Genomic DNA, 27,411 nt, shown 5'->3' with positions numbered 1-27,411 from the left:
CCCATAGAAAGTATTCCTAACTTCGAGAACTGTTATCTAAGTGTCTTTTTTCCCATAGAAGGTAATCCTGCCTGAGTGCTTCAGGGCTTACCTGTGAGTCAAACCCAGAAGAAGACACTGATGGCGCAATAGCTGCCATTCCTCTGATGAATTGCTTTTATATCATAAAAATTAATTATGGCTTAGTGCGAGAGCTGGACGACTAAAGATGTCAATATGCATCGCAAAAATCCCCAAATTAGAAATAGTTTTTTTCATATTCTGAGGAAAGACAATGCCTATTTTATACATTTCTATCTTTGAAAGTTGTTGACGTTTGGACTGAGGATATACAGAATCAAAAGTTCTTTTGTTTTCAAACACGGACAACATCTGTTTTACTATTTAGGTTTTTTTTTTTTTTTCCATTGAAGCCTGAATTTATGTTCCAAATCCTACCCTACTCGTTTGACGTAAACGAAAGAACGTGTCCGTTTTTTTTGTTCTGTTCTCCTGCAATGGTTGAACTTTTTCATTCAAAGCTCTTTTATTTATCCAAAGCAGTTGCACAATGTTTGATGATATGTTATTCTTTCAGCTAAAAGGGAGTGATTCCATTCTACTGTCTCCACATGCTTGCTCATGGCGAAGGATTGCCACAAAGCCAAGAGCTCAATACAAGCTGAGCTTCCTTTCACCAGCTGGCGTAAAATGAGCAACCGCATTCAGCGAGAAAACAAGATAATTTAGACCAAATTAAATTAGATCTAAATTGACTGTGGCTAATCTTGGAAAGATGTGATGTATTTGAACAGATCTCAGACTTAAATTTGTTCTCTTTATGTAAATATGAACTGGATGTCTTGCAAACTGCATTGAGGCGATATTTGTTGTGCATTGGTGTGACATTAAAAAAAAAATGGAACAGGAAAAGTAAATTTGATGTCTCTACAGAAAAAAAAAGTAATAAAACAGATCAAGATGTTCAAAGGTGCATTTAAAAGACACAACTGAAAACCTCCTGACCTTTTTAAGCAGAGAATCTGAAATGTTTTAACAGAAGAAAAAAAAAACCCAAAAAGGTTTTTTCAAGGACGCCGCAACAAAGCGGATATTTAATAGTTCATGTACCTTGTTCTCCGTTACAAAAACAGCCTGCAAAACCCAGCGATGCAACAACACAAACAAAATCATGAAATCTACTGACGGGGTAGCTTTACACAAACAGCAAAATAACCTTTGAGAGACCTTCCTACGCAGGTACATGGGAGAATGCTGCACTCATTCATCTTGCTCTGTTGAGTTTTTGTTCACCGCTGCGCGAGAGTAAGAGCCTCAGCAGCAAAGATGACAAAACATCTGCTCGCTGCAAAAAAACAACAACAAGGAAACAGGCCTAATGGCGTACGCAGAGGCTCCAGATTCATTCACTGAAGGAACAATTCATGTTGGTATTATCTAGCATAGCGAGCGGATAAAACAGTGCTGAAAGGATAATGTGTTTCACTGCAGCTTTTGCAAAACACTGCTGCTGTGTAAATGTTTATTTGTAATCTTAAATGTGTCCCGTCAACTTGTCTTTTGCGAGCATGTGTAACGTGGTGTTTGACATGGAAGGCACTGAAACCGCGAGAGGCTTTAAATGTGTGTCACCGAGCTCCAATGCGCATTTACTGTTAAATATGTCTCCTCTGGCTGAACTTGGAAGCGTCGAGGTGTACGGATGGAGGGGGGAAAAAAAAGAAAAAAGAACAGGAGAAATGACAGTCATGCGACATATTACATGCAGGAGGAGGTGGGGGTGGGGGGGCGAGTCAAGCAGAGAGAGATAGGGGAGGATAGGCTGCAGAGCAGGAGGGAGATGGCGAGAGGTCATCCTTGGGTAATTTGTTTTGGTCCTCTCAGAGCGCAGACACACGGGGAGCAGGTAAACCAATTACAGTGTGACATGAATCACTAAGACCTACAGGCAACCACACAGCTGGCCAGCCAGCCAGAACACATGAGCAGGCTGCCTCTTACCCTAAGTGCTGGTCAATCACGAGACGCACTGTTTGTCCCTCCTGTGACCACGACCAGACATCTGGAAGAGGCTGAGCAGCTCTGACGGCTCTTTAATTGTTTTCCTCTGACTTCTGAGTTGTTTACTCACACCGATGCAGAGTCCGCCGTCAGCTTCCCGGCAACTTCGATGGGTTTCAGCTCCGGAAAAAAATAAGTCTAATCGTTCTGATTTCTCAGTTCCATCCGATCTGTGACTCCAGAATGACAGCGATAACAACGACTCCTCTGAAGACACGAGGTTTGGATGTCGGATCTAAATGGATGCTAACGCCACACCAAACACTCCAGGCTAAGTATTTACACGACAAAGACTTTTGCAATTAGTTTAATTTCATTAATCGGCTGATGGCTGCCATGACGATGTTGTGTCAGGCCTCGGTCGTATCAATGCCACCGGCGATACAAGAGAAACGCAGGAAGGAACTTAAATAAACAAGCATTTAGTTCTCGCTTGTTGTGGAAACAACCATAATCCTCTGGCTGACGTTGAACTGACAACACTGCTGCTAAAGTCCAGCCAGACTGGGGAAAAAAAATGGAGAATAGAGGACAGGAACTGGGCTGGATTAGATGCCGCCTTAACACTTTGGTGTGTTTGCAGGGTGCTTTGTAGATTGAGAAGGGGTAAATATTTGATGAAGTGTTGGGCAGCATTTTGCCAAGAATCACCTGAGAAAGACCTGAAGAGCAAAGAGGAGTCCGCCGCACCATCATCTAGGAAAGAAACTTTCATTTCTAACCATAAATATTCTGATTTCACTGAAAATGCCATTGAAGCTACATTTATTCATCTTGAAAAATATTTCTTCGAAATTCCATTTCAACAACACAAAGAGAATCAAGAGCTACATTTTCTAATTTGGACTCCATATGAATGCATGGATGACTTTTAAAAATGTTCTGACCTCTCTGTATGCAGGAAGTGAGTAATGATTTTCAATAACTTTTACACGTAATCATGGGTTTTTGTGTGCAACTTTCACCAAAAAGAAACAAAAATACGTTCATATAAATCCTCGCTCTATTGAGCTAAAGCAGACGTCAGTTCATTGAGTGCTTCTTCTGGTTGAAGAACTGCAATGCTTTGTAGCCGTGAACCCCTAAATGTGCATAGTTTGGCTGCAGAGAGGTGAAGTTGGGTGGAGAATCCCTGAGATGTTAAATCTGCCATCATGAGGCCCCTTGATATTAATAAGGACCCCTGAACTCGTCTCTCTGAGCCACTAACTGGTCGTTTGTACCGCCCGCCTCCACAGAAAAAGGAACTCTGGAATTCATCTCTTCTTCTCTCCATCATGCCCTTTCCTCTCTGTGTCACTTCCGCCCCTCCACCCCTTACACTTCCTACATTTTCCCTCCATGTCTATTGTCTTTCCTTCATCTCTTCTCACCAACTTACCCCTCCTCTTCTGACTCCTTGTTCCCTCCCTCTCTCAGTCTCTCCTCTCTCTCTCTTCCTCCCACCTCCTCCTCCTCCTTCCCTTTTTTTTTTTCCTCTTCATTCCTCTGGCCCTAAAACCAACCCCTTGGCCGCCCGCTTGAGCTCGCTCAGATGGCTGTTACCATGACAACCCTGTTCTTTCAGCTCTCACAAAATAATGAAGACAATGTGTTTTCCATTTAGATGAGTTTTCTAGTGCAGCAGGGAGATATGGAGTGTCCATCTTGCCTCCTCTTTCTCTGCGGAGGAAATGTAATAAAAAAAAGGGGGTTTCTAACCTCTGTCTCCCCCGACTCTCCTTCGCTTTTGCTTCGCAGTCGTCTCTACAGACCGCTGCGCATGCACAGGTGAGGGCGCAGGAAGCCTGCTGGGAGCTAAAGTAAGCTCAGTCGTTTTTGTACTAAAATCCAGCGACAAGAGGCGAATGCGGCCAAATTGTTACCTCTAATTGCAGTTTCAATTAGAAACTGCAATTGAATAATAATAAAACTACAAACCAACTTGTTTTGAGACATGTCACAGCATCCTGCTCTGAGCTGTCACACTGTAGCTGTGACAATGATAAACGGTGAACATTTCACATTTTTTTTTTTTTTTTTTTGATCACCCTGATGATATTTTCACAGGATAATACTCCACCACTAGAAGAAATGCCATGACAACCTAAATTGACGGGGGGAGCTTTCCTTTCAATGTCTCGCATGCTGGTTTTATTAACTTGAGGAGCGAGCGAAGGGGGAACCGCAATACAACCACTTGTTAGAGCTAAAGAGCAACGTTTACGCTGCTCTTCGATGTAATTCATTTGAAACACGCAGGCATTTTCCACACTGGCTTTCTAGGTAAACAAGCTAATCGCGCTGTCTTTCGTCTCGCGCTTCAGAGCAATCTATAACGACAGCTGTGTCATAAAAGGAGCTTAGGATGTGACGATACAACACAGATTTTGTGTCCAATTAATTAAAGTTAAATAAAAAAATAAAAAAAATAAAAGTTTATTTGCCAATAAGCAGCTTTTATATCACTATATTACCTTAAAAGTAGAGGTAGAAAATCTGCCAAATCAGTAACCGGTTTTCCAGAGCTCACCATCTGCCACATTGTGCACAGCTATATATACAGCTTTCTCCCTGAGAATCATATGAGAGAAACAGAGGTGGGAGCAGTATAATATTTGTATGTCTGTCTGTTTACAGTGGAAATAGTGAGTCTGGGACGTTTTTTTTTGTTTTGTTTTTTTTTTTCTTTGGGTCTCTTTTCCAGTGTTTATGGAGAGCGGTGAGGAACAACACTTCCTGAGAGGAAAGCCAGCTTTCCGAGTCCAAACCCCATTCCAAGCTGCTCAGACGGGGAACGCTCTGTCTCCAATTTGTGCTTTCCACCCAGTTGCAGCGTAAACACGTGGACAGAGAAACTGGCCCGTGGAGGCGCTTTCAGATAATCTGGGCGCGCAAAACAAAGGCATACAAGCAGACTAATCACGGACAAATGAGCCAAAACTTCTCACGCAGTGTTTACCAGCTTTGGTAATAATTCGTCTCTGACAATGCTGCTGCAGGAACATAAAAAAAAATAAAATAAAATACGAAAGGTTGAAGCTTCACTGAAATCCCACTCCCCCGAACTCCCACCCATCTAGTCCGCGAGCCTTACCTTCACTGCGGCGTCAACGCAAGGTGAGATCAAACATGCAAATTAACAGAAAAGACTCTTCCCCGTTCCTTGTTTTTCTCCCTCCAAGCCAGCCATCCCCTACTGACTTAATTAAGCTTAGATCAGACAATTAACAAAGTCAATTTTATTTAAACAACGCCTCCAGGACATGTCAAATCAAGCTATTGGCTGATTATGTTCAAACTCAAAAGAATAGTTCAAAAATGTGTGTAGAAAAGTGCTAAGTAACAGTAGTAATTATTAGCTAAATTAATCCCAAAGTAAGTCAGGCTTCAGCCAGTTGCAGCCACTCTAGGTAAATGGCATGCAGTGGATTTAATAACTAAGTGTCTACAGATTGTAGCACAAGTTGAAGTTATTATTGCATAAATTTCAGGTTTGTTGACATGTCTAACTCTTTTGTGTACTTAAAGCTTTGCATCTTCCTTTGCCACCGATAAAAAAAAATACTACACCAGGTAGTTAATGTTCTGTAGACAACTATTGAACTTTATAGCCACAAATTTGGAATAACCCAAAAGATTGACATCAGGGATCAGAAATAACTGGATTCAACAACAAGAACAACAAGATTTAAAAACATAAAAAGCTGATCACGTAGAAACAGCAGTAAATCATGAATGCTTCCGACCAAAAGTTTGGAAACAGCTTCAAATTTCTGTCTGTCCACAATGTCTTTCTTAATTTTTGTTTTTTTCATATGTTCATGAAAAATATAACAACCCGCTCTCCCCACCCCCCCATAACAACAGAGTCAGCAAATTCATCATTGTATCACAATTTTTTGGTGTTTTTGTTGTAGTTTTGCTGTACACAATTTTGAGTGTTGGAATTTGTTGTTTAGTCTCAGACGATACAAAGGGTAATTTTGCTCAGTTACGCAAAGTTTCTGACTGAAATCAAATTGGTGGAAAACTCCCACGGGAAATGTACCAATAAAATGTTTACAAATCCCACATACTCAAAACAGAAAAGAAATGAAAATCCCTTATTATCCAGAAACCAAAGATCCGATGTCCTCGGTTTTTGCTTGAAAAGTTACTCAGAGAAGATTCTGGGAGGTGAAAAACCCTCGTGAAACATTCTCGGATCACCTGTTTTTTTTTTTTTTCCTCACACTGTTTACTCGGACTTTTTATGCTGGATCCTTAAAGGGTACACTGCCATCGATTCTCGTGAAAACGCATGATCAAACACAAGGTGGGAGGTTGCACATAATGCAGTGCCGTATGCATTCAGTAATGGCAGCAGTGTAATGAACAAGCTGCTTTTATTGGGAGGCCCTAAAATGCTCCAGTCACGCAGTTTCTTCTGTCAATATGGCATGAGGTCTGAGGGGGAACGCCCTCTGATCTTCTAAAGATGCAGTGGTAAAATGTTTACATGTGTAAACTCAGTCTCTGTCTTTCCACTGTAACATCACCCCCTTCGCTGCCACCTGCACTGACGGCGTCCACATTCTGCCCAGACAAAACCCAAAGACACTGCACTCCATCTCATCCTGTGAAAAGCCTAGTTAGTGAAGATCCAGGGTGAGAAAAGGACGGAGAGGTGAGTGGGTTCATCATTACATGGGATTGCTGAGCTGGTCAGAGATCAACAAGGAACATGCACTTTTTATTAGCATATTATAGTTTGTTTTTCTAGCCATGCATACAACTTGCATTAGAAGTAGGAATTAATCTTTAAATATTTATCTTATCAATTACAGAAAGTAAGAGCAACAGAGGGTAATATTTACTTTTATTTATTTTATTCAATTTGTTTAATTTCACACTAAATTGCTTGCAACTCATAATTATAAAAGCCATCATACATTTTGACTCAATTTGCTACTCCTTTCCACTTACGAGATTAAAGACGTTTGAGTAGAAGGCAATTGTTTTGTTGAGCTTTACTAATGTTTATCTGACTCTTACTACAAAAACAATTCAGCATTTATGCATCCGTAGTTGATATGTTACATTTTGTCTCGGTGTGCCCACAGCATAAACCCTGATATGGTTTATTCTTTAAAGTCATCCAGTTAAGAGTCACAGAAATCCCAGGTCAATTTGTCAACTCTGGTTAGTAGCTTTCCATTTGTGTTGTGTTCGTACACTATTCATTATTTTCCCCTGCATCACTAGGTTATAAGTAACAGCTATTAAAATAAGTGGCTCTGGGAAAGACACAATCAGGAGAACAAATCGGGAGAATTTGCGCTGTAAGAGTTCAATTTCTATCTTCCACAAAGAATGTCTTTGAAATGGATTATTCTATACAGGATGTCATATTACATACACTTATTTGGAGATATGGTAACTATTGTAATTAAGTCATCCGTAGTGAAAATAAGATTTCAGCAATTATAGCTTAGCAATGTGAAAAAATGTATTTAAATAAATCTAACAAAATTACTTTAAATCAATAAAGGATTAATGTTATTCAATTTTGTTGTTGTTATTATATGAAAATTAACATTTTCTGGTGACGGCCAAATCACACAAGCAACTACTGAACTTTCCTAATTACATATAAGGGATTTATCAGCCAGACATATCAACATATAGAGTTAGCAGAATAATGTACCATTTGTGGCTTACTAAAACTTAGGAAGAGGTTCGGGATGTGTTCGTTTTACACATACATTGGAAAATTGTTGCTATTCCTTCATTTTTGAATGGATTTATTACCAAAACATTTTAAAAATCAGAACCAGTCAGAAAAAGCCTGAGTAAAATACACTAGGTGCTCAGTCAATAAGAGCAGGTCTGTTATTCAGACTCTGCAGCAGTAACCTTAGTAAATAAAGCACTGACCGGCAGCAACCAGGTCCGCTGATCTGTCAAAGCGTCCCATAATGTACAGACTGAGTCTCAAGTGAGCATCAGAGAAGACCAACCACAAAAGTTTGGAAACTAAATGTGCTGACAGCAAAAAAACAGATAAGTGAGTCTGAATTAAGACATCAATAAGCCTTTTGCCCTGAAGGGCCCAGCCTGGCCTGGTTTTAAACCTGGGCTGGGTGTTTTTGCATAAGCCCTCAGGGCCCAGTTCCAGCCCACTCTCTGGAACCCTGACGGCTCCAGGAAGTTCGTTTTTGGATACGGCAATTCCCGCCCACTTTCCAGGGGACACTCTGCTCAATGCAAACACAACCAGGCCCAGAGAACAACGTCATCGGGCCGAATGCGGCTGGACACGTGCAACCCAAAGATGATCTCATTTCTCTTGTTTTTTCCCTTTTAAAAGGGAATAACACCTAAACTACCGCCTCACAACAACATTAAAAACACTGCAAGGTAAACTCAAAAGAAAGCAATCTGACCCAAAGAGAAACAAAAAGGTTAGGAATTCAAAAGAGGTAGTCGGAGGGATAAAGAAAGGGAAGACAGAAGGGAAAGATGGCAGCTGGAAGGAGTTTGATTAATGACATGTTCCCTCTCCAAACCCTACGGTACTTCCTTCGGAGACCCCACAGACCTCCCTCAGCTTCCCGCTCTGAAGCCCTCCACGAAATCTCCAGTATGGGTCCATCCATCAATGATAGAGCCAGCCACATTAGCCTTCCTGACTCCCTTGTGCTGTAGCCCTAATTCTGCCACAAATGAAGACCCCCCCCCCCAACCCCCCAACATTGACTCCCTCCCCCATCTCACCGTCTGTCTTCCCACCTCTGAGAGCAATGATCACTTCAAATAGTCTAAGAATAGCTTTCAATAGATCTACACTTAACAGTTCAGAGCGGCGTCTTTGTTGAACTTGTTATATAATAAGGAGAATAAATGGCTTCCTGCGGCCATATAAGGCATGTGCGCGACCTATGCGCTCTGTACATACAGTCTGTTCAGGTTTCTGTTTAGACTGTACCGTGTCAGGGTGGTTAAACAGAGCATGCTGTCATCAGGTTGTGGCTGCTCTCTTTGATGTGAGTACAAAAGCTCCGCAGCGGATGTGAGCTTTCCCCGCGCCTCCGCCACCGCACATCCCCGCCCCCCTTCGGCCAGACAGCCAATCCTCTCCTCCGACTGAGCAACAACTCCGCACAAAAACACACGGGCAGAGCTCAGCATAAGCATCTGGATCACACAAATGAATTCTATTTTCTGACAGCAGACAGACGGACCCGCTGGATGGCCGGCGCTAATCTGCCACCACCCCTCCTCCCTCCTCTCATCGCCACCTATAATCCCTGCAGGGGATACAGAGAGCGAGAAAGACAGAGTTTAGGACAGTTTGGGGGGGTGGGGGTAAGCAGAGAGACAGAGGCAGGAACATGTGCATACTGGTGAAAATAGGCTTGATCTTATCCCCGTGGAATGACACGCTCTACCCCGATTGGCTAAACACTTGCAGGCAACTTTGCTAATACCACTCAACACAATGAAAGACAAATGATGTTTCAATCACAGTTTTGGCTGCCCTGTTTGATTTGCTCACAGAAGACGATTTATATACCAGGAAAAAATAATAAACTTTATCGTCCAGTGCGGCGGTGCAGCTGTGTGCCTCTCACTTAAGGCTAGTTAGGCAACCGAAGACGCCTAACTAGGAAGAAAGATGAGAGCCATCTTTCTTCCAGTAAAACAAAACTGACTGGTAATTTAGCCGCGATATCCTATGGCTTTTTATGGGACCCCTACCACTGTGGTCAGCAATTAAGGAGACAAAAAAAGGACCAAACAACAACAGGAGGAGAAAAAAAAAAAAAAAAAAAGTGTGTTTTTGCACCACAGTATGCGCTTTGTATTCATTGCAGATAACAGGAGGCCGTTGGAGTGGGGGCAGCGGCCATTGATTTTGTGTGCTGGCCAGGCTTTTCTCCGGTCCAGAGTCTGGTCGATACATACACCGAGGGCAGGGAGAGCTGGAGTGGTAATACACCGCTCCGGACAATGCATACTAGCACTGACAAACATCAACAGTCAGCAACAAGTGGACATAAGGGCCACCAGGTAATCACGCCGACCTTATTACCTGCCAACGCGTTCCCAAACAGATGCAGAACATGTACAAACAGAGGCAAATACCACCACTTTGAAAAACATAAAGAGCTTGGATGGAAGCTGGATGAACAAAGGGGACTGAATGAGGATAATTTTTTTTAACTGCAATAAGGTGGGGGGGGCATGTTGCAGCATTAAATCCTTTATCAAGTAGCCAGCAAATCAAATGCTGATTTCCATGGCACCATGCCGGAGGGCAGCACGGACCTCCCTCATCAACCAAGGCACCGCAGACCACATACACACAACAGCGAGGGCACGGCGACAGCAGCCGCTAAATGAATTTCCTGTTGAATAGTAAAAGCTGAAAATCTGAACTGGAAGGGGGAAAAAAAGGGAGAAAAAAAAAAAAAACATTTGGAAAGCTATTCTCTGTGTGGCTGGATTTGATTTGAAGCCAAAGCAGGGCAGCTTTGATCAGAAATGAACAGCCTCACCAGGACAAAGTGGCCATCAGAGGGGCACAGTGACAAAATTGGCACTTCAATTCATGTTAATGTTTAATGACATGGGAAAAAAAAATATGTCGTTTGTTTTTTTTGTTTTTTTTGTATTCCTGCCCATGTTGTGCCATTTGAATATCAGCACATCAAAAATATGACAGAAATCAAATCTTTACTGATCTAAAGAGTAAAGAGTTCAAACTCCTGCCTGCTCAAACTTTTCATCAAGTCCTTCTTATGTGATGAAAGAAAAGAGAAAAACAAAGCTGTCAACATGTCAGCGCAAAACCATATCTTGACAGAAACAGGAAAAGAAAGTTTTGACAAGAAGCTAAGTGCAAAAATAATAAGCAAAGTAGTCCATTTGGATAGACGCAGCTGAAAACAAATTTAGTATGTATGGAAAACTATTAAAATCAAAAGTTTGGTGGCATGAACGATAACACATCAGCACTACTATTTGAATTTTTGACATACATGTAAATGTATGTTCTGTTTGCATGTACTTAGCTCAGCCAATATTCCCATTTACATGTTAAAGAGCACAGTTCTGAGTCATGCCCTCCAAACCAAAATGTCGGTGTCCATCTAAGCCTCCATTTTATCCGTATTCTTCAAAGAACATTATTGTGGAATGTCCTTGAATATCAAACTGCATCATCCTATTATCCTGCTGCCCGTCTGTCCCAGAGTTTCAAGATCTTGTAACAAAAGCAGGTCATCTCAACTGTAAAATTAGGCCCAAAACAAGGAAGATGTTTGTGAAAATACAAAAACGGTGTCATTAGCAAGCACAGAAAGTGCTAAGAACCCCTTCACTGTCATTTAAACTTCACTCAAACTTAAAAATAGAGACAACAATGAAGTTTGTAATGTATTGTCCAAGATATTAACACTCTTCCCTGTTTGTGTGCTAGTGAACATTAGCGCGGCAGCTCTAGAACCTACTAGCTATTATATCAAAAATAAGAATTACTCATAATTATTTTGCACGTGGTGATATTTTTGGTAACCATTAGCCAGGTAATTAATAGTTACAGGGATTACTAGGTATCAGTGAGGGTGCTGCATTAATGTTGGGTGTTACTAGCAATCATAATTACAGTTCCTTAAGTACTGACTCATATGCTGCCATTAAGCCAAATCTGTGTGCTCATACTTGCATGCCAGAGCGCAGTGATGGATTGCCACAGTGAGCTCAGTAACTGCTTTGTGAACTGCAGCTTTTAAAGCCCTGTGTTGCAGTTTGACTCTTACAGCTAGTTTTTTTTTTTTTCTTAAAAAGAAGCAAACCTATTTTAAACCAAAACGGTCTAGCAAGAAAATAACTGTTCAACCTAAAAATTGATTTTTATTGGTTGTCAGCTGTATTTTGCTGGGGGTTTTTTTTCTTATGCTGCTCAGTTTTTCCATTTTCTATCATCAGTTTTGTTGGTATTAGTCTACTGTCACCCATAGATCAGGGTAATAATATACCACAGTTGGCAACTCTCACTTTTCTGGAGTGAAATTCAATCTTTTCTTCAATTTCTCACTTTTTCAATCCGAATAAGCAAAGTGCCTGCACTCACAGCACAATACTTCTTTTTTTTCTGCACTACTGTTGTTTGTGACTGCATATAGAAAATATACTGGAATTTAGCTTTTTTTGGTGCAACTGCAGAAATAAGGTTACACAACAGGAACCAGTTGGTGACAGAACCAGATCAGAGACAGCTGATTCCCAGCTATGTGATTCTTCCTAACTCTTCTAAGCAGCAAGATGATTCAAATCATTACTCTACTGGTAGTCTAGCATCTGCAGCACTTTTCTTATTCTGTGTTTTAGTCCTTAGAATCCAGATTGGTCAAAATCTAAATCCTCAAAACAAAAACCGAACATTTGAATAAGCATAGAAAAGGCCGACCAACGAATCTCTCTTCTTTATCTGTTCGTATGCCAATTTTGTGACTCTTACAGGCACAGTGATCATAAAAACAGATATAATAGATGGTTCTGTGTTATTTATTCCATGAGTTAATTGTATTTCTATATCCGCACATAAAATGCCATTATTCATCGTCGATTACACAGCATCCAAACAATACATTTTAATGAGCACATCGGACGAAAAATGTCAAAAAATTAAGTAAAACAACGCAGAGCTCACTGAGGCATTTCTTCAAACCAGCTTGCTCTTGTGAAATTAAACTGTTGTGACATTTTAAGCTATTAGCCGAGAGCAAGTCTGAGAGAGAGGACAACGAACAAGCACACACAGGAGTCCAGAAACATGCGCATGTAAAGGATACACACAAAGGAAATTAGGAAAGCAGGCTCAGGAACTTTGTCGGCTCCTATGTTTGGACGGTCAAGAAAGAGAAAAGGTGGGGAATATAGGTTGGGAAAACAGAAATATTCAAAATGTGTTATTGTAGGACTTAGGTAGACTAAGAATTTTACAAAACAAGCCAAGAAAAAGTTGCACACGCATCAAAACATTTCCCCACACGCAGACCTAACAGTAAAAGAAATAATTCAGATGAACCAATGTGTCTGTGCTTCTAAAGCAGTCCGTTCCTCCGTGCCTGAGCAGAATAAACTTTAACCTCTGAGGCCAAAGGAGCAAGGCGGGAGAGCCACGCTGAAATCTGATCTCCTGGGTTTCCTCTTAGACACAAAAACAGACACCTGAGCCCCGCGAGGGAATGTGGACTCAGCTCCATACATAAAACCCACAATCAACAACACCCGGCCATCTGATAACGCAAAACATATCAATAAAAATAACAGCTCAACCTTTTACTCGAGAGATTTTTGTAATATTTCACATAATCTGCGCTCAGACAAGTCTCGTGAATCACTGTCCTTGTGCGCAGAAGGAGATCTCACTTGAAGAAGGTGTGAATGTATCTATTGTATGTGTGTTTCACAGAAGAAAGGATGTTTCTGAGAAGAATTGGAGAAAAAAAAAAAGAAAAGAAGCAGAAAGCATGTTTTCCAAGAAGTAAAGTCTGGTAATTAACAAGCAAAGCTCAAAACAAATGAAACTGGAACAATTGCTTGTGCTTTTAGTTCATCTCTGCAAGATTCTGTCACTTCCCATTTCAACTTTTTTTCGTAGAATATAATTGCAAAAGGAATCAATAATTATCTTGATTCATTGGTTATTCACTGCAGTTCCTTCAGCTTTCATATAAAAGAAAATGTCACTATGTGTTTCATGAACAAAGGAAGGAAGGAATTAAAAATATAACAACTCTGGAAATACACATTCTCCAAACTCAGATTTCCTTGGAAAATACTGAAACTTTTTCAAGATCATGTGGAAACCATGTGTTATTAAAAGTTTTATATCTTCTTCTTTCAGATGCTTTCACCTCTATCCTCTTCACCTGTTACACCAACCATCTCCAAGCGCTCCAGTTGTGTCCATCAGTCTTCTTTGGGCTCTTCCTCTTTTCCCCCAGTCTGGCAGCTCCGACATCCTCCGTACTACGTATCCGTCGTCTCTCAGAACATTTCTGAACCATCTCAGCGTTGCCTCTCTAACTTCACTCCAAACCGCCAAACTTGCGCTGTTCCTCTGATCTAATTTCTAATCATTTGCATCCTGGTGTCTTCAGCTCTTACCAAAACACATCTGCTGTTTAAAATAACAGCAGATGCAACCCTGCTATTACAGACTTTATTGTTATTACTGTCTGCGATTCACATTTAATACAAAAAAAGGAGGAATATAATGCAAAAAAAATATGTATATATACATTTCTGTTCTATAGGTTTTTCTGGGATCTATTGACAGTAGGAATATGTACGAATTATAATTACATGTTAATATTACTCGGTACTAATTAAGGTGTTAAAACTTCCGGCTGGCTGTACTTTATTTGTATAAACAGAGTTGAGCTACATTATAAACGGCCTGTCCTTGTGTGTGCTTGTATGCAAGCATGTCTTTTTAATTTTACCAGTTAATTAAGAGCAGCCACTTCAGCATGAGCTGAATGGGGGAGCAGCAGCTCCAGGCTCATTGTAGATCCACTAATCCTTCACTTATCTGCACAACGTCAATACTCCTGCTCGGCCCCCCACCATACTGTGCTTCACTCTCTCCTTATTCTCCCTGTGTCCTTCCTTCTGCCTAACCCTTGCATTTCTCCCTTCAGCCTTGTTCCCCCCCTCCTGGTCTGCTTGAAATCCATCCTTTTATTTATCCTTTCCTCTGGACAAAGCAGGCAGGTTGTGGGGAGTAATAAGACAGAGCAGCAGGGGTGGTTTAGCTCTACTAAGGTTATTGGGGCTCACGTTCAAACACACAGTTGCTCACATGGTGACTGAGGTGAAGCCCCATGAGGTCAGGGGCCATTTCTGCTGATATGAGAGTGTGTGTGTGTGTAGGTGTGTGGGTGTGTGTGTGTGTGTGTTGAAAAAGCATTTTATGTGTTCATGCTCTGAGGGGGCGAGGGGGTAATGAGACCACACACCTTTTACTGATTCTCACAACTGAAGCTGCTCTGTGCTGCCAGAGAGTTCAACAGAATCACAATCAGACTGACCAAAATCTGTTTTCTTGAAAGCTGGTTAAGCATGCAATTGCAAGCCAGCATTTGCCTGTATCAGTTACCTTTATCAGAGTGTTAAGCCGCCACAGCAAGGACTAAAAAATTGTCAGAGCTTATCTGGCAATACATTTCTGCAGTTTTAAAGGTTTTCCTAAGATTCGGGTTGCAACTTAGACGCCCTTTTCTTGTCTTTGTGAGTTTTCCAAAAGGGCTTAGGCTTCAAAGTGGGGTTGAAGTCAACCCATTGCTGTTGTGGCTCTGAGTCAAAACGGTGAACTTCTTTAAGAGTTAGCTGTCTTCACAGCGGTGTTGTATTGCATCATTGACAGACAATTCTGGTGCAATGAACACAAATGACTTCTTGCCATTAACACACACTGGAGGTGTGTCTGAGAAACAACAAATCCCTCACTCCAGCTAGCTTCTTTGAACACTCATATGTGCAGATACTGGATAAAGTCGTCTCAGTTGATAATTCTGCTTACGGTGGATTTCGAATGAAACTGTTTTGTAAAAGAGGCTGAAAAATGTAGAGGTACTGCAATATTTCCTATGTGTTGCTGCACCTTGCTGCTCAGCTGGCTGAAGAATTTACTTTTTATTCATTCACAAGAAAATCAAATTTGTCTGTTTAGAAATATTTCTAGTTGCAAAACACAGACATTCATGCTAAGCACTGTCTTACTGAAGGAGACTAAACCTATTTTATATTGTAACGTATTTACATATTTGTATCTATATAATTTATCAACTTTGATTCTTTTTTTTTTTAACAAGCCGTAATATGCTCCCTTGAGGTGATCATGTAGTAATAATCTGTTACCATGACATGCCAAAACCGCAACCTTGGAAGACGATGTAATCTGAGCGAGACCTGCTTTATTACAGTCTGTTACTGCCAGACTCTGCAGTCGGTTAACTATAAATACATTGTGCATAAAGCCGTTGGATTTGTCAAACATAACAATGTGCCCAGTCCACACAGAAACATTGCCTTATAGGTATCTAGTTGTAACTAGTTCTATATTCGCAATAGTAAAGATAAAAAGATGCTCTGGCTGGAAACTGGAAGTTGGCATCGCAGTGCAGTGCAGTGTTTTTGAATTTTTTAAACCAAGCGCTGCCATTTTCCACTCATCCCACAGAGTGAATATGTGAGTGTGGGCATGGTGGGGGTGTAGTGGGAGACCATCAGACATAAACAAAAACCCCACAGACAGTGACAGGAGATGGGAGGGGCCACCGAGCGAGGAGTGCTGTGGCCCGTTTCTTGTGTTTTCCAATAGCGCGGCTCTGACAACATGAGGCTGGGTCCTTCCTCACTGCTCAGCTGAGCAATCAGGTCACCTCGTCTTGACAGACACAAAAACACAAACCCACACAGACATAAACACACGGCGACAGTAACACACATGCACAGGCACACTGTGCATGCAGCCCGCAGCTGTTGCCAATGATGTCAGTCCTGATTTGGCCAAACTAGCCTTTTGTCTCGCAGCATGAACGCAGAGCAGAAGAGGAGGCTTCATTTGGCAGTGAAGCGGGAGTACTTTCTATCCCTAAGACTGTTTGGATTAGGACTGAGCTACTGGTTGCTGACTTGGAAAGCCTCAACACAAAACAGACCTTTCCTTCAGGATTTAAAGTGGAAACCTTGAAGTTGACGGTACCTTTAAAAACTGGGTTGTCGGTCAGTTTTAGCAGCATAAGCGCAACGCAAACACTTGAAATTAAGACGCATGTTAAGGAGCCCGTCAAAGTCAACACAGGACAGCTGCTGGAATGAGTGTGAAATTAGTCAGGATGCACTGAGATTCAAGCATGAATATTAAAGGCAGATGTAACTGTTGACATCCATCAGTGGTTTCATTGCCCCCACTGGAAAGAACAAAGATTATTTAACCGTAGGGAATGATGTGCAACGGACATGTTTGATGAGCAATGGAGGAGAATATCGTCAATGAGTTATGAGACACCAGCTTCGGTTACAAGCTTTAATCTGGTTTATTGTTCACTTTTAAACGTACTTTTCTGACATTACATTGGGTTCATTAACAGGTAAAAGGAATGCCACTAATTTTCTCCTATCATGTTCGTAGGCGGGTAACCATTTTGTCCTCAAAGTCGATGTGTTAGAAGCAGGAAATTTGGGCAAAAGTAAACGTAGGTGCAAACTTGTGCACGCCAAGTTGTGATGGATCAGATGCTCATTGATGCATAATGAGAAGAGAAGGCTTGCTGTGCGGTCTGCTCAGATGATTTACTGGACTCTAAATGTGCTGAAGTTAATGGTGATTCTAATAGAAAGGTGTTAGAACAGAGCAAATCACAGTCTGTTGCATGTGCAGCAGCATCAAGTGGCCATGTTGACCCCTGTCCACCATTAAAGTGGAAAAAAGTGGGCTGGGCTGGCCAGGTGGTTGTGTGTCGCTTACCTGAGGAATTTCATCACACCTGGATCCACAACGAGAAAAATGCAGTGAGAACGTTTTGGGTGCCTAAAAGTTTACATGTATCCCCTACTGAAATATTCTGAGACCATGTACACCCTTTCATTGACTCACGTGACTCTGGCCTGGTTCAATAATGGTTTCAGGAAGAAAAAAAAGAAAAAAAAGATCCAAATTCCCCAACAATGAAATCCAGCAAGCATCTGTGGGACAAATAAGTCCACAGAGGCTCCGTTTCACAACTTGCACCACAGATACCACAGCCCAACTTCAGGGATGTGGTGTCCATGCCTGAAAGGGTCAGTGCAGCTTTGGGAGCAAGATTCAGACCAACACACTATTAGGCAGGTGGTAATAATATTTTGCCCGATTGGAGTAGAAGTATTTAAGATTCAAATGATTCAGTGCACATATAAAAAAGCAAGTCCCCACAACATAATGATAACCCTATTTGGCGCAAAATTAAATCATCCGTCTACTGCACCTACTTAATTCAGTGGTCCATGTTGCCAGAGTCAACCCAGGACAGATCGCTAGTTCATCACATGGCGCGTTTCCCAATGAAACCAAGGGATTACCTAGAAATCAGATTCTTCTTATAGATGAATCTGTGTGTGTGTGTGTGTGTGTGTGTGTGAGTGACGCGATGTCGTACGAGGTAAAAAAAAATAAAAAAATCAACATACAGCCCACTTGTACTTCAGCGACTGAGCACAAAACTGTCAACAGATAAATATGAAAGGCAACAAGCTCTTAATAATTGCCAGCCTCCTCAGCAGGTTATGAAAGTACAAAACCCCTAAAAAACATAAAGTTTGACACAGTGGCTGTGGTGAAATGCCCCCTAACTCCCCCACCCCCCCTCCTCTCCCCTTATCTAACATGCACACAAATGCACACAACACTCTCCGCCTCCAACCCTCTGATGTCTTTTGGCAGATCTGTCTCAGGAGCCTAATTGGTACTTTCTTATTTTTTTTCCCTCTTTCTCACCCTCTAACTCTGTCACTCTCTCATTCGGCTGTGTGCGTGCATGAGAACTCAGATGTGCTTGTGTCTGTTGCAGCAGATAAAAAGCATAGGAGTCCTGTGTGTGTTTTCGTGGCAGGAGGATAAGAGCGTGGGTGCCACTAAATGAAACAGAGGCTGAAGCAACTGCACACTCTGCGGCTATGTGATAGGGCGAGCCAACTCGGTTAACCAAATCTTGGAATGAGCCGCTGAAACCAGGCGTGCGCCACTCAAACACACACACACACACGCACACACACGCATGCATGCATGCACGGCTACAGACGAACACAGAGAGACACGCACTGACAAAAAGTTGTCCCAATGCCCAGGCAGGAATCCTGCTGCCAATAATGAGGAGGTTTGGAGATGTGCATTTGTTTGAGCAGATCCAAAAGACACACTTTAATAGCTAACTGGATGGCTTACGCACACTGCCTAGCACACACCAGTTTTAGTCCACAGATTGTTGATTTTCTGTGTAGCTTCTTTTATAAGGAGGCACACACGGTTACATATCACACCTGCTGACACGAGATACAAACATAACACGAGACATTCTGCTACTACTGCTATTATTCTGTCAGTGACATTTTTTTTTTTGAAAGCAATCCTCGTTCTCTTGACATTTCACGCGGCAGCGGCTGCTTACAGTAAACTCTTGATCTGAGATGCGTTTCTTGGAAGCACGGCAGCCGGGGCTTGCTTGTTGGAGCGATGATTTGATTAGGGTTTTTGCGCTGATTACAGTCTTGTTGGTTACAATATACCGTTCTGTCGGGGAGAGCAAGAGGGCAGGAGCGGGAGTGATTGAGAGTGGGAACGTCAGTTTGTCAAGCTGTCAGGAGCGATGCTGTATCGCGCTTCTGAGGTGTTTGTGTGTAGGCGAGACGCTCAAAATGAATCAGTTTAGATCAAAGAGTACCAGAGAGGGTATTAATACAAATCTTTTAGCAGCTACAAGCACTCGGCAGGGCCATACATCTGAGTGCACGCGCGCACGAGCTCCTTTGAATTAAATGGCGGCAATAAGGAAAAAAGGAAAAGCGTACCTGAACGGGGCTTTTCAAAAGCCAAGTGCCTTTTCCCTCAGAGTTGCACTGGAGAACTGCAGAGTTGCCGCAGCTCAGCTCTGGTGTGCAACGTTAGCTAAGAACAAATAATATGAAAAGCCTCAAAGACCCTTTGCCTTTGTAAGCCTTATAAAATGTTAACCAAATTAATCTAGCTTCCTTTTTTTTTAACTCCAAGAACCTGCCGTGCAGTCACTGATTCCCTGTAAATCGACAGCCTCTCCTGAGATTATTTCAAAGAAATGCAGCAAAGCATTTGATCTCCGAAAGCCTGGGACAAGGTGTAATTATTCCCTTCCGTGTATTGTGCTTTCCGTTAATTGGACGTATGCCACCGAACCTTGCTATGATCGTTTAATTGACAGCAGCGGAGACACAGATGCCCGTCCGAACGCAGGCCGTAAAGCCAACATGGAGTGTGTCTGGCAGAACATGTAATTATGACGCTGTGTGAGGCCTAATCGCAGGTCAGGTCTGTGTTGCACCCTGTGAAATGGTATCTGAACACTAGAGATGCTGTGATCTGACATGTGTTGACAGCTTTTGTGAAGCTTTAAACCATGGACACAGATTTTCGATGATTGTCCGTAAGGGCTATACTAAAGATGCTGATTATGCAAAGTAACAATATACTTGGGCTTTTTTTGCCATGCCCACAGCAAATATATAGTCATAGTGACTGTGATAATAAAGAGATGCAGGACATTGTGACGAACACAAAGTAAAAATAAGAGCCACAACAATATGGGTTAATCTTAATCAACATTTACAAAATTGTGATACAGGATTGCAATTACACATTTTCCTGGGCGTTGTACAGCCCTAATTAAAATACTGTGTACTAACCTCCCTTCTGTAGATAATTTATGTTAAAATTAAAACCAGCAGAGTTGCACATCTGACATTTTAAACAGTCTTTAGCATCTTCTATTTAAGATGAGAGTGGCAAGGCGTGTCAGAGCAGCAGCTTCCATCTGTATTACCTAGAAAACCTTTCCTCTCTCAAGAAGCTCCCAACATTTCCAAATGTCTAACCTAGAGTCCACCTGCAGTCACAACTACAACAATGAGGAGTGCTGCTGCTGCTGCTGCTGCTAGTGTTTAGCTATGCTGAATTTGCTGGTCTTTACTGATCAGGAATGTTGAGTTTCTGACTGGCCTCTCTCCAGTTAGTCCAGATCAGGCTGAAAAATGTCAGATTACAGCCATCAGTCAATTCCTCGGTTCATGACTTAAGAAGATTATTTGGTTTTTTTTGTTGGGGTTTTTTCTGGTCCAGATTTCTAGATGTCTTTAGTCAAAACAAAAGAGCAAGTTTTACTAGCAAGCTGAAAGAGTTTCACCTTCAGAAACATGCAAAGGAAAAGAAACACAAAGTAAATCAGAAAATTGTCTGAGAGGATTTTATAGATTGCAGATTGGGGGGAGGTGGGGAGGCAGAGAGACAGATCAGAATTAATCCTCTTTACTCTTTGTTTGGTAATCTGATTTAGTCAGATTTTTCTGCTTCTATCTCTGGTTGTGGTTACTGATGCTGTCCCTGGACTGACCACAGCGATTTTCACCTTCAGTGCCCCCTCGACTCCCCGCCCATGTCCCCTCTTAGTCCCCTTCTACGTTGATGTTTTAGCGTGACACATAAACAAAAATGGGGGGAGGTAAACATAAATCCCTCGCTGCGTTTGCCAAATCCTGCTATGCGACTGCGTGCAAACTATTTTCCGTTGAAGACGAGTACAACGCGGCTGTCCCTGCTCCACATAAATGACCTACTTTGCACATTAACACACATTTACATGACAGCGAGATCCAAGGCAGCTTCATATTTTCTGTCTGGCTTTAAAGTGCAATATGACTCTTGTTCAGTTCTTAGAAGCCGCGGCATTTTTAGAAGCCTCCCGTCATGTTTGAGGAGATCACAGAGACAGCAAAGCTGACTGGAGTTCTGTTAAGCCACAGTAGGGAAAACGTGCTCATAATGTGCGGAGCGCTCGCGAGCAGAATTGTACTTTTGTCGTGCAAGTGCGTCGAAGGGAGACGAAGCTGAGACAGAGGCCCACCTAAGGTGCTCTCAGCTCAGGCAGAGCTATTTCCAGACCAGCAGCCCCTCCCGTCCCTGCACCTCCAACCTCTGGTGGGGGAAACCACACCACTGCTCAGGCCCAAGTCACAGACACGACTCAAGAATGGATCCATTATTCACACAAACACACATACCATGCTCAGGGGACTGGCGCACACGGCTGGGATGTGGTAGCGCTGAACAAATGCTCACTTTTACTTAACTTCACTTAACTAAAATGCCCCAGCAAGTCACATAATGAGATTCGAGTTTGTTTCTTTTTTTGTTTTTTTTGTTTTTTTTAAACAACGCACGACTCAGCTTTTTGTGTCATTAAAAATGTCAGGCGTACCCTCTGTGATTTGAGAACACAGACTAAGTGAAACAGCCTGGAGCAGAATGGATTTGCTTCTCTGTGAATGAAATGGAGTAGAGAAATGCACCAATCAGGTCGATTTCTGAGTTTCCCCAATTCTGACCATTTCCTCTGTTTTCCAAAGAGTGATAGCACCATAAAAGAGCAAAAAATGTCTTAATAAAATTAAGAAATCAAGAGAGTTATGTGAGTTTATGTCCCCATATGACCGAAAACTAGTTTTCAGTTAGATGTACTTAATGAAAAGGAGGGGGAAAAAAATCTGATTTTTCTGTTTTTGACCAATCAAGAACCAATGCTGATCTCTTGTTGGTTGATTTGTGCATCTCTATTGTAAGATGCATAAATCTTACACAGATATTAAGTATATATATTTTTTAAAAAACGACAGTCTAAGAGTGATAAAAGTGAACACATTGTACGAAGTTTAGAGAACGCTTGACGGCACAACACAACTCCACGAAACTTGACATGGATGAATATGTAAGTGCTCTCCCTCTCTGTCTCATACACCGACACGCACACATTCACAAAGAGCCCAGATTGCATTCGAGTTTTGCTCATGGACCATGATAAGAAAATGTGGTAAATGCATAATCTGATATGCATGACTGGAGGTTTCTCTCTGCCTTTCTTTCCCTCTTGGAAATCGCAGGTTGCATCCATAATTTACACCAGCCTCCGTCTGTTTCTCTCTCCTCCACGCGGCTCCCTCCCTGTTTTTCTTTCCTCTCCATCTCCCCTTCTCTCTCCTGGCAATCTGGCTTTTGCAGCTTTGCTCATTAGCATACTGCAAAATGTGCAGATGCCACCAAAAATTATTCACCTTCCAGCGCTCTGATGCCGTTTCACATGTACACAAACTACACCGTCGACATTTTGCACAACATCCCCGACAAAGGCGACGAGATTAGATCTCCTTTTCTTTTAACGGGTCTGAGCAATAATATGGGATCCTTTGGTCTGCTGTCTGTTGTTTCCTTGCAGCCTCATTCAACCCAATTACATCATCCATCATGGTGGTCAAAGGTTTTCGACACTGCGATGATGACTGCCATGGGTTTAAATAGACACTTAGAATTTATGGAGTCCAAGGGATAGGCAAATGCATAACACTCATGCTGTGCAAAGGCTAATTGAACACAATATTCATGCATGTTTTTGCATGAAATTGATCCTGCAGATTGTGGAGCACGAAGCAAATATTGCTTGCTGATGAAATCAAAATGAAAATTTGTCCTTCTTTCAAATAATATTGTTGACGAAGGCAGATCGATGGAAATACGTGCCAAGTACACATTGGCTCAGCGCTGCTCGGCTCATTGCAGCTTACGGTGCAAAAGTATTCATATATCCTTTGAATCTCTTTTTTTTTTGCATTTGGTAATGTTAAAACCACAAACCTCAAGGTGTTTTATTAGCATTTTATGTGACACACCACTACAAATCAGTGCATGCTTGTGAAGCGGAAAGAAAAAATAACATGTGGTTTTCGAATTTGCATGCGAAAGGTGTGAAGTCAATTTTTACTCAGCCCCTGTTAGCGAGTACTTGCAACCACCTTTTGCTGCAATCACATCTTCCATTTTTTTCTTTGCAAAATAGAATAAAAGCAGTCAAATTGGGGTGATACTCTGTGAACACCAATGTTCAAGTCATGCCACAGATTCTTGGTGTACTTCTTCACTTTGACCAGGCCATTCTAATGCACACTTTAATTCAAGCCATTTTACTGCAGCTCTGATTGATTTGATTAGAGTTTATGTGCTGCTGGACGGTGAACTTAAAAGGTTTTCTTACTAGAGAACCTCGTATTTAGCTTCATTCTGCTTCCCAGCAAGTCAAAACGTTCAGTTTAGGTCTTGTCTGAACAAAAACTTTCCATCCACAAGTTTGCCGTGTGCCCTACATTGTTTGGTGCAAACTGAAAAGCTTTCCTTCAGCAATATTTCTACTTTTATATAAGGAGAATTTGTGCATTGCACATATCAGCTCCTCTGTTCTCCAACCTGAGGTGTTGATCTCTGCAGCTTCTCCAGAGCTGCCACAAACCTCTTGGTTGTTTCTCTGATTAAACCTCTCCTCTACTGCCAGCTTAGGTAGATGACTTGGTAAGTCTAGGTCAGCTTGCAGTTGTGCAATTTTAGACAAAGCTAAAAATTGTATAAGAATGTTGAATTTTGCATCAGTGACCCTCATTTTCCTCAGTAGTCTCATTCTTTTCTGCCATCACAATGTCTCCATCACTCACCCTGAGCCTTCTGATTAGGATCAGGAGGATCTATATCAGCTGTCTGCAAAAAGGACAGCAAGAGTCTGCCTAGGTGACCAAATAGATTATTAGAAAGCAGAGTTTCAATCTTTTCCATCTGAAATTCGATTGCACCAATGCGATCCACAGAAGCTGTGATGTTGCACACACTGATATTTCAATAATAAGTTAGTGTATCGTTCAAAGCTTGTTTTACAACCCAACCCTGCTTTAAACCTACCCGATCTGTCTGACTCATGATGTTTGTTCACAACTGTTCTCTAAAAAACCTCTGAGGTCATCACAGAGCTGTAATTATCCTGAGACCAATCAACACACAAGCGTGCTAGATGTACTAGCAAGGCACTAGATTTTATTCAAGCAAAAAACGGCAATCACAATTAAGCACTGCTTTGTGTTTAGGTTGTCACACAAAATGCCCATTAAATGGACAGAAGTTTGTGGTTGTAATGTGACAAACAGTGAAGTAGCTTAAGGGGAATCAATGTTTGTGCAAGTCACTGCATAAGATTGGGGTATTTCTATAGACATAAGCCGCAAAAAAACACATCAGCAGTAAGAGCTGTTTGCTATTCTCAGAAACTGAAATTGTCCAAGTGACAGGTGTAAGTTGTCTATTTCAGCAGTATAATATCATGAAAATTGTCATTGGTTGCACAATGGTTGGTGCAGAAACAAATGCTTTTCTTTGCAAATGACTGGATATTCAGATAAAACTCTTTCTGTTCTTTTGCTCATCAGAAAGCCTGTTTTCACACTCTCCTCTGCTTTACTGTAAGACCTGAACAATGTGAACAATGTTTTCCCAGGAAAAAACCTACTGCTTGTTTAAAGAGGCAAGCGTGACACAACAAAAGCCTAAATTGGAACTGCTGCTTCTCATCTTGCATTTGAGACCAAGCGGTCACATCGACATCACAGCTCACACTGAGGCACTCGGAGAAAGATGGAAGGGGCGAATCAGGAGTCTTACCGATTCGAATGAGGAGGCTCCTGTGTTTGCTGTTAGGCCAAATCTGCTTCTTAAACTTCATCAATCACAGAGCGAGTCTGAAACCAAAGCAAAACACAATGCAACAAATTTGGTTAGCGAGTGTTGCGATGCAAAATGTGGTTTTTAAGTAACAGGAATACATGGGATAGCTGGTGTCATTTATTAGGATGTGATAATACAGCAGCACCCTGCTGTTCATCTGACAAATTGGAGGCAGAAAACCGGGGAGCTAAAGAGAGTATGTATCCACAGTTCTGTCAGGTGTTGAACATAAAATACCTAAACGATAAACACGAGACGATTCCTTGCAGAAGCAGCCGTCTTTGAACTCTCCAGGCTCTAATCAAGGAGCGACTATTCTTTTCTTTTGCTTCTAGCTATTTTGTAACACGGATGTGTAGATTTTCTTACGGGACCCATTAACACACCACTGCATACTTCACAGAGCTGCATCCTTAGCTCACCTAAGCCTATATGTTTTAAACTTCATGACACAGTTTTTGAGCGTGTGAACAGATGGAAAAAAAAAAAAAAAAAACTAATTAAAACTAAACATTACCCAACATTTAATTACTATTAACACCAGTTTGCAAGCTAAAAGCGTATCCACGATTTTCCCCATATCTGAATCAAATTAAATTAGTCATGTGAGTGTAATTAACTAAATACAATCTGATGCTGCAATTTCACACTTGGTTATGGGAACAGAGGACGGTGCTTGAGTAGGGAGAAAGAAAGGATGGCAAACCTCTAGTCGGTATGACGCTGTGTAGTGGGAGGCTTGGAAGTTGAAGACTGCCACAGTTTGATGAACAGATAAATCATTAAATGATTACTTAACCCTCAAGCCTGAGAGAAGTAGTACTCGCCAGATTATAAAAAAACGGATACTTTTAACAAAACAAATTGTTTTCTTTCCCTTTGCATTCTAATTTTCAGTCTTGTCATTATCATATTAGCAATAGCAATATATAATTGGTCTGAAGATGACTTCACTTGAAACTGATCAGACATTAAGGTCAATGTGAGGAGGCACATTCCCAGTATACATCATTTCATGGTGCACTGAAGCTTAAGAGCCAATAAAACAAAAGAAATAAATAAAGAAGTAATAGTAGAGCTGAGATTATTCTGTTTTAGGCACATCCTTCTTTTTACTGTGGCTTAATTTTTACTGTGATTTTTATTGGAAATGACTGAGCAATAACATTTTGAGATGATATACACTTTGTCAATTAGATTTAATCAGAAAAATTATGAGAAAAAGGTAAGAAAATATATATATAAATATATTTTATTCCTGATTCATGGGTAAAAATGTTTTTGTGTAGGAAAAAATTATTCCGATAATCTAATTACAGATCCACAAAAAAAAAAAAAAAAAAGTTTTATTTATTCGTGGTTTAATTTTAGCTACGTTGCATACAACAAGCGTATGTTGATTTATTTCATTGCATCGTGGCACCTATGGCGCGCCACAAATATAACTGAAAGCGACATTAGCTGAATGACTCAGGATGCTCCTAATCAGGGTTTACACACTGGGAGGCTACCTGTATGTGTGAAGAAACAGAAACACTCCTCTCACATCATTATTCACTGCTGGTGTCAGTCACTGAACCCTAACTAATACAGGTAACACCCTTTATATTTTCTGGAACCAGCTAATTATTGCCACTAAAGGCAACAGACGTGAAGCTCAGAGGATTAAAATAGAAACAAAAACGAGGACAAATAAGAAACAAAACTCAAAGAATTCACATGTTTATGGCAAAAACAAGGTGAACACGATGGTCTGTTGGGCCTCTAAGGAAAATGGCTTATAAAAAAAAAAAAAAGCTTCTGCTCAGTTTAAAAATAATGAATACATGCTTGAGAAAAATATTCCAAACAGTAAAATATTGTAGGCACTTATCTAAGGAAGGGTCATCCTTCTGCAGTATATCAATAATGCTCACCAAGAATGAAATGCATTAACCACAGGACCGACTGTGTGTTCTTGTATTCATCTGAGCCAAGTAATTTCTACTGTGTCTTTG

The 27,411-nt window shown here is 41.3% G+C and overlaps 1 protein-coding gene and 1 long non-coding RNA gene across 6 annotated transcripts in view; one reads left to right on the top strand and one right to left on the bottom strand.

Annotated features, from left to right (window-relative positions):
• Window positions 1-27,411, bottom strand: part of zmiz1a (zinc finger, MIZ-type containing 1a) — a 123,629-nt gene that overhangs the window by 48,542 nt on the left and 47,676 nt on the right. For 4 of the 5 annotated variants that reach the window (XM_016667753.1, XM_016667742.1, XM_016667751.1 and 1 more), the window contains one exon: window positions 25,352-25,428. The gene's annotated coding sequence lies outside the window, so the exon portion shown is untranslated. Of the gene's footprint in view, window positions 1-2,001; window positions 2,182-25,351; window positions 25,432-27,411 lie in introns of those variants that run through there. The other variant, XM_016667744.1, reaches the window with a different exon arrangement.
• LOC107835397 (uncharacterized) lies at window positions 340-25,421 on the top strand. Its single transcript, XR_001661218.1, has 3 exons — window positions 340-351; window positions 14,971-14,982; window positions 25,346-25,421. It is a non-coding gene; the product is annotated as an uncharacterized LOC107835397 (long non-coding RNA).

This window comes from Poecilia formosa, unplaced genomic scaffold (assembly GCF_000485575.1).
Source record: "Poecilia formosa unplaced genomic scaffold, Poecilia_formosa-5.1.2 Scaffold12, whole genome shotgun sequence".
Lineage (NCBI taxonomy): Eukaryota > Metazoa > Chordata > Actinopteri > Cyprinodontiformes > Poeciliidae > Poecilia > Poecilia formosa.
The sequence above is the reverse complement of the archived record's forward strand: the minus strand, read 5'-3'. Positions and strand labels throughout refer to the sequence as shown.